This window comes from Mastomys coucha, unplaced genomic scaffold (assembly GCF_008632895.1).
Source record: "Mastomys coucha isolate ucsf_1 unplaced genomic scaffold, UCSF_Mcou_1 pScaffold20, whole genome shotgun sequence".
Lineage (NCBI taxonomy): Eukaryota > Metazoa > Chordata > Mammalia > Rodentia > Muridae > Mastomys > Mastomys coucha.
Genome location: NW_022196903.1, coordinates 8,869,897 through 8,882,922, shown reverse-complemented (window position 1 = coordinate 8,882,922; position 13,026 = coordinate 8,869,897). Strand labels below are relative to the sequence as shown.

At 38.4% G+C, this 13,026-nt stretch overlaps 1 pseudogene; it reads left to right on the top strand.

Moving 5' to 3' along the window:
- Positions 1 to 2,018: 2,018 nt before the first annotated feature.
- On the top strand, positions 2,019 to 3,013 carry LOC116097998 (annotated as a pseudogene).
- The last annotated feature ends 10,013 nt before the right edge of the window (positions 3,014 to 13,026 follow it).

Below are 13,026 nucleotides of genomic sequence, written 5' to 3'. Positions count from 1 at the left end.
ATTCTGTTTTATAATCTCATCTATTCATTTATGTTCTTGTTGGGGAATTGAGACTTGTAATAGTGAGAATTATCATTGAATAACTTCTATTAATTCCTGTTGTTTTTTTTTTTTTTTTATTGTGGTAGTATTATTTTCTTAGAACTTTTTGGGTTAACTCTTCTGGTATTAAATATTCCTTGTATCTTCTTGGATATGTTTGGTCTTCTTTTCAGACTAAAGAATTCCTTCTAGTATTATCTATAAAGCTTTGTTTTTATATTTCTAACCAGACTCCACTTTGTGTAGGTGCCAAGTGAAGCAATGGTGACCAACAGGTAGAAGAAAATTGCGTTGAGGTCTCCTTGCTTCTTAATTAAATCTGCTCCTCCAGGCCTTCACACTATGCTGTCAGAAACTATTAGGGTTAAATTTTGCCTCTTTGCTTTTGTGCATGTTAATTCTGCTTAGAATATTAATGATTTTTTTTTTGTCTATTTCATTTCACTTTGTTTACTTATTTTTGAAACAAGATCTCACACAGAGTAGATTGGCTCTAAATTCCAAACCTAATAAAGATTTTCCTTGATCTCCTAATCTTCCAACTTCTACCACGTAAGTGTTAGGGTTGTAGGTATGTTCAACCACATTGGCTCTCCCCAATTCTTCCAAACATTTCTGAAGTTACAGTTTAAGTTCTTCTTCCTTAATAAAGTTTAAACATTTGACAGCAGGTATGATTATCTTCACAAGACTAGGCCAATCAAAATATTACTGTAGAAAAGTGGCAGACTCAAGGATTCTTCCTGAGGATTTATAACACAATTAATGTCAGATTTTAAAAAATGGTCTAGCCCTAAGCACCAAGCCCATGTCTCTTGGGTGCCCCCAGCAATTCCAGCAGCCTTGAGGTCTGCCCTGTCCCCTCTGTGGTCCATCTTCCTATCTACACCTTTATCTGCAGTCTCAGAGGTCTCCAGCTATCCAGGAACACCAGGTGAGACTCCAACCCCAATTCACTGCCTGCCAACCCCTCTGGGCAAAACCAGTAGCCATTAATTCTGCCCTGCCCCATCTGCATGCCATTTCTTGGGCCACAGCTCCACTTGCATCCATGAAAATCTCTTGCATCCCTGAAATAACAGGTGATATCCCCAGTAGCAAGGCACTGCTTTCTGGGTTCCCCTAGCAAGCCCACTTGCCCTGTCTCCTCTGTACTCCATTCTCCAGTATACACTGGGATTCCTGTAATCCCAGTGACCTACAACCCTCAAAGATTACTAGCTCTCTCTGCATCCCTGGATGCCTGCTGCTACCAACAACAACCAGCTCTCTACCTGCAATCTTATCAGGCATGTTTCCATCATGGACTACCAGACAAGCCAATACTAGGGTCAATCAGTCCTATGCTAAAATCTTATGCTAACGGCAAGCATAAGAATATAACCAATAAAACCAGGGCAATATGGCACAACAAGAACCTGACTATCCTACTACAGCAAGCCTGAATAACTTAACACATCTCAACTGCAAGAAAATGAACTGAAATTTAATTTAATGAAGATGATATATGCCTTTAAAGATGAAACAAATAAATCTCTTAAAGAAATACATGAAAATACAACAAAACAGGTAGAGGAAATGAATAAATGCAAAGAAATACTTGAAAATAGAATTAACATGTAAAGGAAATGAGTAGAACTGCTCAGATCTGAAAATAGAAATAGAAGCAATAAAGAAAACATAAACACAGGCAATCCTAGAGATGGAAAACCTAGGGAAGAGAATACAAACTATAGACATAAGCATCACGAACAGAATGCAAGCAATGGAAGAGAGAATCTCAGGCACAAAAGAAATTGATACACCAGTCATAGAAAATGCTAAATCTAAAATGTTTCTAACAAAAAATATCCAGGAAACTTGGGATACTATGAAAAGACCAAACTTAAGAATAATAGGAATAGGCTCCCTGCTCCTCCCTGTTCCAGAGACAGCTGCGTCTTTTTGTGCAGTGCCAGCTTTATCCCATAGACAAAATGGTGAAGGTCGGTGTGAATGGATTTGGCCATACTGGGTGCCTGGTTACCAGAGCTGCCTTCTGCTCTGGATCTGTCAAGGTGTTGATTGTTGCCATCAACGACCCCTTCATTGACCTCAACTACATGGTCTACATGTTCCAATATGACTCTACCCATGGCAAGTTCAACAGTCAAGGCTGAGAATGGGAAGCTTGTCATCTATGGGAAGCCCATCACCATCTTCCAGGAGCGAGATCCCGCTAACATCAAATGTGGTGATGCTGGTGCTGAGTATGTTGTGGAGTCTACTGGCGTCTTCACCACCATGGAGAAGGCTGGGGCCCACTTGAAGGGTGGGGCCAAAGGGGTCATCATCTCTGCCCCTTCTGTCGATGCCCCCATGTTTGTGATGGGTGTGAACCATGAGAAATATGACAACTCAAGATTTTCAGCAATGCATCCTGCACCACCAAATGCTTAGCTCCCCTGGCCAAAGTCATCCATGACAACTTTGGCATTGTGGAATGGCTCATGACCTCGGTTCATGCCATCACTGCTACTCAGAAGACTGTGGATGGCCCCTCTGGAAAGATGTGGTGTGATGGCATGGGGCTGCCCAGAACATCATCCCTGCATCCACTGATGCTGCCAAGGCTGTGGGCAAGGTCATCCTAGAGCTGAACTGGGAGCTCACTGGCATGGCCTTCCGTGTTCCTAATCCCAAAGTATCAGTTGTGGATCTGATGTGCTGCCTGGAGAAACCTGCTAAGTATGAAGACATCAAGAAGGTAGTGAAGCAGGCGACTGAGGGCCCACTGAAGGGCATCCTGGGCTACACTGAGGACCAGTTTGTCTCCTGTGACAACAGCAACTCCCACTCTTCTACCTTTGATGCTGGGGCTAGCATTGCTCTCAATGACAACTTCATAAAGCTCATTTCCTGGCATGACAATGAATATGGCTACAGAAAGAGGGTGGTGGACCTCATTGCCTACATGGACTCCAAGGAGTAAGAAGCCCTGGATCACCCACCCCACCAAGGACACTAAGAGCAAGAGAGAGGCCCCCAGTTGCTGAGAAGTCCCTACCCCAACACTGAGCATCTCCATCACAATTTCCATCCTAGACCCCCATAATAACAGGAGGGGTCTAGGGAGCCCTCCCTACTCTCTTGAATACCATCAATAAAACTCACTGCACCCTCCCCCCAAAAGAATAATAGGAATAGAAGAAAGAGTAGATTCCTAACACTAAGGCCCAGAAAATATCTTCAAAATCTTAACAGAAAAATTATCTACCTAGACAAAGACATGCCTATAAACATGCAAGAAACTTACAGAACGCCAAAGAGAGTAAACCATAAAAGAAATCCTTCCTGCCTCATAAGAAAAACACAAAATGTACAAAACAAAGAAAGAATGTTAATAGCTGCAAGGGATAAAGGCCAAGAATATATACCAGATGTCGCAACAGAGACTTTAAAAGTCAGAAAGGCCTGGTCAGATGTCTTACAGTCTCTAAGAGAGTGATGCCAGTCTAGATTATTATACCCAGAAAATCTTTACCATAGATGGCAAAAACAAAATATTTCATGAGAAAACCAACTTTAAACAAAATCAGTTCGTAAATCCAGCCCTAAGGAGAATACTAGAAGAAAGCAACAGAAGCTAGGTAACAAGAAATGAGTAATTCCACACCAGCAAAATAGAAAGAGGAACATATGCACACACACATACACACATGCAGAGAGAGAGAGAGAGAGAGAGAGAGAGAGAGAGAGAGAGAGAGAGAGAACCACTACCAATATCACCATCAAAATAGCAGAAATTCACAATTATTAGTTATTAATGTTTTTCAACATCAATGGACTCAATTTCCCAATAAAAACACACAGGCTGAGTGAATGTGTAAACAGCATCCATCATTTTGCTGTATATGAAAAATACACCTCTGCAATAAAAGTAGATATTACCTCAGAGTAAACAGCTGAAAAAGGTTTTCCAAGAAAATGGACTCAAAGAAGCAAGCTGGGGTAGCTATTCTAATATCTATTAAAATAGACTTTCCACAAAAAGTAACCTGAAGAGATCCAGAAAAGCACATCATACTCATCAAAGAAAAGAAAAAACCCACCAAGATGCCATCTCATTCTGAATATCTATGCTCCAAATACATGGGTACCCACATTCATAAAAGAAACATTGGTACAATTTATATCACATATTGAACCCCACACATTAATAGTGGGAGACTTCAATATACAACTTTCACCAATGAGAAAGAAACTAAACAGAGAAATAATGAAACTAACGGATGTTAAGAAACAAATGGACCTAGCAGATACCTACAGACTATTTCGCGCGCGCGCATACACGCGTGCCCAAACACTCACTCACACACACACACACACACACACACACACATTCTTCTCAGCATCTCATGGATACTTCTCCAAAACCAACCATATTGTCAGTCACAAAGCAAGCCTCAACAGATACAAGAAAATTGAAATAATTCCTTGTATCCTATTAGACCACCATGGTTAAAGACGGACTTCAACAGCAACAGAAATAAGAGAAAGCCTATAAGTTGTTCATGAAAATTGAACAACTCTCTACTCAGTAGTCACTGGATCAGCGAAGAAATGAAATAAATTAAAGACTTTCTAGAATTCCATAAAAATGAATGTTTAACATACTCAAACTATAGGACACAATGAAAGCAGTGGTAAGAGAAAAGTGCCTTCATAAAGAACATAGAGAGTTCTCATACTAGCAAGCTGAAATCAATCAATTAGAAACAAAGAGAATCACCAACTAAAGAGTACACATGGAGGGACCCATGACTCCAGCCACATATGTAGCAGAGTATGGCCTTGTGGGACAACAAAGAGAGGAGAGGCCCTTGGTTCTGTGAAGGTTCAAAGCCCCAGTGTAGGTGAATATCAGCACAGGAAGTGGGAGTGGGTAGGTTAATGAGCAGGGGGAGGGAGGAGGGGATAGGAGGTCTTCAGAGGGGAAACAAGGAAAAGTTTGAAATGTAAATAAAGAAAATATCTAATTAAAAAAGAAGAAACAAAGAGAATCAACGAAAGAAAACAAAAGCTGGTTCTTTGAGAAAATTAACAAGACAAACAAATGCTTAACCAATCTAAGGAAAAGACAGAGAGACAGGACCTAAATTAATAAAATCAGAAATGAGAAGGGAAACATAGCAGACACTGAGGAAATTCAAAGAATCTTTGGGTCTCACTTCAAAAGCCTGCATTTCCCCAAATTGGAAACTGTAATTGAAACAGATGATTTTCCAGACAGATACCACACACCAAATTTAAATCCAGATCAGGCAAACTATCTAAACATTCCTACTATCCCTAAGGAGATAGAAGCCACAATTAAAAGTTTCCCAACCAAAAAAAGTCCAGAACCATATAGTTTTAGTGCATAATTCTCCCAGACCTTCAAAGGTGAGCTAATAGCAATACTCAAATTATTCTACAAAACACCTTTTTTTTTTTTTTTTAAATTCTATGAGGCCACAATCATCCCAATACCTAAACTACGGAAGACTCAACAGAGAAAGAGAGTTTCAGAACAATTTTCCCTATGAGCACTGATTCAAAAATATTCAGTAAAATACATGGAAACCTAATCCAAGAACTCATTAAAGATGTCATCCACCATGCTCAAGTAGACTTCATCCCAAGGATGCAGGGATTGTTCAATATACAAAAGTCCATCAATATAACCCACAATATAAACAAACTGAAAGAGAAAAACCCTACAAGATCATGTCATTAAATGCTGACAGAGCCTCTGAAAAAAAATCCAACACCCTTTCATGTTGAAAGTCTTGGAGAGATCAGGGATACAGGTGAATATCTAAACAAAATGAAAGCAACATATAGCAAACTGATAGTCAACATAAAATTAAATTGATAGAAACTTAGAGCAATACTACTAAAAGCAGGGACAGGACAAGGCTGCTCACTCTCTCTATGTATCATCTCTATATCTATTCAATATATTACTTGAAGTTTTAGCTAGAGCAATAAGACAATTAGAGGAGATGAGGGGATATAAATTGAAAAGGAAGTAGTCAAAGTACTGATATTTGTAGATAGCATGATCGTATGCATGTGACCCCAAAAATTCTACTAGAGTACTCAGGCAAGTAATGACCAACTTCAACAAAATAAATGGAAACAAAATTAACTCAGAGAAATCAGTGACCCTCCTTTCCACCAATGATAAAGGGCTGAGAAAGAAGTTAAGGAGATAACATCTTTCACACTAGACATGAATAATAAAAAAATAGCTTAAGGTAACTCTAACCAATCAAATGAAAGACCTGCATACCACGTACTTCAAGTCTCTGAAGAAAGAAATTGAAGATTTTTGTTAGCATTCAGAACCTGTGGTGATACATGGGCGGGTACACAGACCTGTTGCCAGGGCAACAGCCACCATATTCCCAGAATCCAGTGGGTTCAGCTCCCACCTTTACCTGGACTACTGCGTCACAACCCATATAAATGGGACAATTCCTCCATCTTTGCTCTCTCTCACTCCCCTCTCTTTCTGCACCACCACCCCCTACTCCCTCTCAATTAAACCTCTTACACGTGGAACTGTCTAGGCCTAGTGTGATACTTCCAGACACGACCGCCTCCACCCCAACACATCAATTTTAGAAGATGGAAAGATCTCCCATGCTTATACATTGGTAGGATTAACATAGTGAAAATAGCCATCTTGCCAAAAGCAATCTACAGAGTCAATGGAACTCCCAGCAAAATCTCAACACAATTTTATAGACCTTAAAAGAAAATTTGTCAACTTAATATGGAAAGATAAAAACCCATGATAGCTCAAACAATCCTGTACAATAAAAGAACTTTCTGGTGGTATTACAATCCCTGATTTCAAGCTGTATTACAGAGCAATAGTAATAAAAAAAATCACATGGTATGGCATAGAAACAGACAGATTGGTCATTGAAATAGGATTGAAGACCTAGAAATAAACCCACACATGTACAAACACTTGATTTTTGACAGAGAAGCCAAAACCATACAATGGAAAAGGGAGAGCATCTTCAACAGATGGTGGTGATCTAACTGAATGTCTGTACATAATAGAATGCAAATAGATCCGTATATTACCCCGCACAAACTCAAGTCCAAGTGGATCAGAGACTTCAGTGTCAAACTGGATATACAAGTGGGGAATAGCCTTGAAGGCATTGGTACAGGAGACAACTTCCTGAACAAAACATCCATAACTCAGACATTAAGGTAAATAATTAATAAATAGGATCTCATGAAACTGAAAAGCTTCTGTAAAGCAAAGGACACTATAAATAGGAAAAAGAAGACATTCTACAAAATGGGAAAAGGTCTTCACCAACCCTACATATGACAGAGTGATAGTATACAAAATGTATAAAGAACTCAGGAGGTTAGATACCAACAATCCTAATAACCCAACTAAAACTAAGTACAGAGGTAAATAGAGAGAAATCCTCAAGAGAGAAATCTCTAATGGCCAAGAAACAGCTCAAATAATATACAATATCCACAATGCAAGTCAGAATGAGTCAGAGATTCCATCTTACACCCATTAGAACTGCTAAGATCAGAAACTCCAGTGATAACACATGCTAGTGAGGATGTGGAGCACTGAGTGGACCACTCTACCACTGATGGTGGGAGTGCAAACTTGTACATCCACTCTGGAAATCAATTTGGCTATTTTTGAGAAAATTGGGAATAGTTCTAACTTAAGACTCAGTTATACCATCTCTGGGCATATACTGAAAAGATTCTCCACCATACAACAAAGACACTTCCTCAACTATGTTCATAGAGCTCTGTTCATAATAGTTAGAAACTGGAAACAACCTAGATATCCCTCAATGGAAAAATGGGTAAAGAAAATGTGGTTTGTTTATACAAGGGGATACTACTCAGCTATTAAAAATAAGGGAATCATAAAACTTGCAGGGAAATGGATGGAACTAGAAAATATCATTCTGCATGAGGTAATTCATGGTGTGCACTCATTTATAAGTGAATATCATCCATAAAGTACAGACCCCAAAAAACAAATAACAAGGAGGGCTCAAAGGAAAATTCTTCAATCTTTCTCAGAAGGAAAAATAAAAGAAATGCAAGAGGTAGATGGAGGGAGGGAATTGGATGGGAGAGGAGAGGGGGAGGGTCAGGTGACAGAAAAACAAGGTAGGGAAAAGGTAAATAGGCTGTGCTTGGAGACTGGGAGGGAAGTATTGTGTCAGAAATCTGGAACAAAGGGAGGCTCCAGGGAGTCTATGGAGGTGACTCTTGCTGAGACTCCTAGCAGTGGGGGATATGGAGTCTGAAGTGGCCACCTCTTATAACCAGGACGGACTCCTAGTAGAAGGATATGAACATACCAACCCACTCAAAAAACCTTCATATGTGTCCTGCATAAAAGATGTGCAGGGACATGACTGGCTTAATTTGAGACCCATCCCATGGCAATAACCAGTCCCTGACACTAATGATACTCTATTATGCTTGCAGACAGGAGCCTAGCATAGCTATCCTGAGTGCTCCACTAAACCTAGGTGGACCTCAGGGAGTATCATGGAGGAGCTGGGAGAAGGATTGAGAGACCTATTGGGAAAGGTATCGAGTAAACTAATGCCCCAACCAAAGATCACCATGCAAGAGCTGGATCTAGGCCTCCTACATATTTGTAGTAGATGTGCAGCTTGAACTTCATGGTGGATCCCCAATAACTGGAGCAGGGCCTGTCCCTGACCCTGTTTCCTACTTTAAGATCCTGTTCCCCTAACTGGATCTTGTTTGGCCTTAGTGGGAATCGGTGTGCCTAATCCTACAGTGACTTGATGTACCAGGGTGGGGTGATAACCAGGAGGTACCTCCCCATTCTCAGAGGAGAAGGGGAAGGGGGCTGGGTAAGCAGGGAGTGGGAGGAGAGAGGTGCTATGAACAGGATGTAAAGTGAATTAATAAATTAACTAGTGAAAAAACAAAACAAGAGTGTCTCACAAGCATGTATCCTCCCTGAGGATCTATAAAGAAATTCATAGTTGCTCTCTGTGGAGACATTTTTTTCTCCCCCTTGACAATATAGCTATGCTTCTGTCGCTAACCCCATACTCATGGTCCTATAAGCAACACTAATGAAATATCTCTTTCACACACATAAACAAAAGATACAAAAAGACATGATAGTAGTTGTGCCTGCTTGAGATGAGGAAGAGGATCAGCAAGAATGGGAGTGGGGAACAGGAGGATAATGCAATCTAGATAAGGGGATAAATTGGTCAAAGCATTTTAAAAATATATGTATGAAAATATAGTAATTAGTGGAACTAGTTACTATGCATCATTTATAGGGCAAATAGAAAACATAAGTGTGAAAATAAACAAAAGACTAAAGGAAAGTATAATAAACAACTATTGATGTGGATACAATTTTTTAGTTGCTTTCCTTTCTACTTACCTTCAGTTTAGAAACATAAACTGAAGGAAACTTCCTATCATACTGCATCTTTGATAACATTTGGTGTTGTCATTATTTTGGATTTTAATAGTCAAGATTCTGTAGTGGTATCGGGATGTCGCTCTAATTTGTAAGACTCTAATTTAAAAACATGCCAAGTATCTCTTCATGGTTATTTGCCATCTGTATGTTTTCTTTGATGAAGTCTACATTTAGATTTCTGCCTAAATTTTAATTGTGTGGTTATCTTATTGTTGAGTTTTGAGCATCTGTGTTGGTTGGTACCTGTCAGATATATGTTTTGCAGATGTTTTCCCCAGTTTGTATCTCTTCTGTCCATTGTCATAACTTTAAAGAGTTTTTATTGATGTGCATCACTTTTATGGTGATGAATTACATTGTTTTCTAAGACTGGGGGTTCAAAACACACCTAGTTTTTAGAGATCTATGTATTTTAGTGTAAACGATCATATTCATCCTTTAGTCTATCTTTCAGAAATTCATTTTACTAAAAATATAATATAAATTTAACATATTTTATCTGAATCAATCTTTTTCTTTTTTATTCCTGTTGCTAGTAATAATCTTGAATTGATTTACAACTGAATCATGATATTTTATAGCTTGCATTTTTATATGATGCTGATTAAATTTAAATACCTATCTTTATTCTATCATCTTCTCACTCTGTATTATAGAGGACTCTTAATACATATTGACAAGTGAAGATGCCAGTGTTAAAGACTACATATTGTATGTCACTATACATATCCAATAATAGCACAATTTATAAAAGGCATCTAATATATGTCATACTAGTAAATTATCGTGTGCCGTTTAAGGCCACCTAGAAGCTAGCTTTAGAGGTGCAGTTGACCTCACTGCCCAAGACCCAAGCTTGTTTACCTTAGACTGTCCTCATAGTCCCATTGTCCAAAACAGGCTACCTCCCTCCCATCCCAGTCCCAGGAGAAAGAAAGGAGAATAGAAAAACAGACCATGATCGAAAATGTCATGTACTTTGGAACAGAGAAGTAAATCATTTGAGTGAAATTTCTGTGTCTATAAGTAGATAAATTATTCCTCAGCACCTTCCTAAAGCAAGACTCACCAGTTTATCCCAAGGTCTGAACATGCCTTTGTGAAACAGCCTGGTCTCACCCAGAAGACATTCTGCCTGGAACCTTCTTTATCCATCTGGCTCCAGCTGCAGTTTGGACTTTGTGTGGAATGACATTCATCTGATCTAATTGTTGCTCGTTTGTTCTTTTATTCCTGCTGCTGTATACTTAATAATCTCACTCCTTTAAAACTTAAACCATGGACCATTCTTCATATGAAGCAAGACAGAGCTTAAAGAAATAGAAAAATTGCAACCAAATAATGAATAAAGAAGCTCAGAGGACATTCAAGTCAGTGCATTTATTCTGTGATGACTTAAAACTTAATATATAACATTATGAGCTTATCAAATTTCACAAAACTATATAACAAAACAGACAAACGGTTGCAATTCCCAAAGAAAAACAGTGGCTCAGTGATAATGTGTGTGCTTGCATGTGGCCCTTGTTTGCCTCCCCAAGGGCCACAGTTAGACAATTAACTAATCGATAAATGTAAGTGGTACCACTGACAATTTTTGATTTCCTAAGTAGTTTCTCTTTAATGAAATAACATATGGGTTGGTGTACACATAAATAACATGGATACGTGAACAGTGTTTTCACTTCCAGTGTGTATTTGCATTATAGTGTTGAGCTGGGATGGCTGCCCTATTTTCTTTCCCTCAGCTAGTTAGTGCTTTGTTGTTGGTCTTTTACACTATTTTATGCACGGCTATTTTAGCCTGAGTCACTCTTGTACAGAAATTCTCTTCCCAAATTTACTTATTAGAAGCTGTCATTCTGTGAATCTTAATCAAGAATTCGTGGTTTGTATTCATCTGGTTCACGACTCTGTAACTCACCACTTTTTTGTTGAATTATTTATATAAAAATGAATGCATTTCAACTGTTGTTTAATTGGCAGTATCTAATAATATCTCTTATTTTTGAATTGCCTTGTGGACATGAGAACATGGTTCTGAAATTCATTTGGAAATTTTGAAGGCTGGCCTAGATAATTCTATTTCTGGAAATTTACTGACATGCCAGAATATTCTTTCAAAATCTCTTCTTAAAATTTTGTCAGTTCCTTTTCTTTTATCTTCAGCTCAACCTCTGAACTTTTTCTATTATTATTTGAAATTGTTTGCTTGCTAATAAGTGATGACAAGACAAATGTGCAGAAGAGCATCCTAGAATAAGAATGTGTGGATTGTGGTAAATGAATTGTGACTCGGTTGCTCAGATCACTGAAATTCCTAGCAGGCCAGATGGAGGGAAGATGAATCCCTTTTGTAATTTTTCACATAGGTTATATGAGGTAAGAATTTTCAGCTCTATGCATTAGCTTTCTTATATATCAAAATCACATAATAACATACTATATTGGATGCCTGGAATATGGAAAGTATTCAATAAATATGTACGATTTAGTAGTGGTAAAATAAAAATAGCCAATAAAATGACCACCAAACCCTAATCTGTATCTATCATTTACAGAATTTATATCAGGCTGAATATTTTCTGTATAAAAAAGAAATTAAATTCAACAACTTCTCTTCCATAGTCAACCTTATCTTTTCATAGTCTATTTGCTTAAGAAATCAAAGACAAGCCAGGCAGTGGTGTCACACTCCTTTAATCCCAGCGCTTGGGAGGCAGTGACAGGCAGATTTCTGAGTTCAAGGCTAGCCTGATCTACAGAGGAAGTTCCAGGACAGCCAGGGCTATGCAGAAAAACCCTGTCTCGAAAAAAAAAAAGAAAAGAAAAGAAAGAAAGAAAAGAAATTAAAGACAAACAAAATAACAAGCATGACCAAACATGGAATTTTTGAGTTTAAACTAAGAAGATAGTTTGTTTGTCAGATATTCTCTCATGTAAACCTCAGATTTTCTATGCTACAGTGAAAATGCTTTCCAAAGTTTTGGCAGCACATAGGAAGGGTTTCGGGAATGTCCTTTTGGATGAGATGTTTAATCTCACTTCTTAGAAGAAATGTCCTAAGTAAGTACATTTTTAAGCCTGAAAATATTACTGCTTGGGTCTGGAGTGGGGCATTATGATGAATGCACATGCTGTTGAAAGCATCCTTGATTAGAGAAATCTTCTAATGTGATGAGGCCTCTGAGCAGCTCCAGAATGTATTTGTCATGGCATTTTTCACTTCTTTAAATCATCCTTTTTTTCTTTCCTGGAGAAAATTGATCAGAAGGTTATTCATGATCTAAAGTCTTCTGTGCCTTCCTAGCTGCAGGCTTTCATCTTTGTTCTACATTTTTTTAAAATAACTTAAGCGATAGGAACCACAGTACGATTGTGTCCACAGTGATTGTCAATAATGTAATACAGTTTCCTAGTTGTCTCCCAAAAGCTCCTAGAGATCTTTTTTTTTTTTTTATATTTTCTTT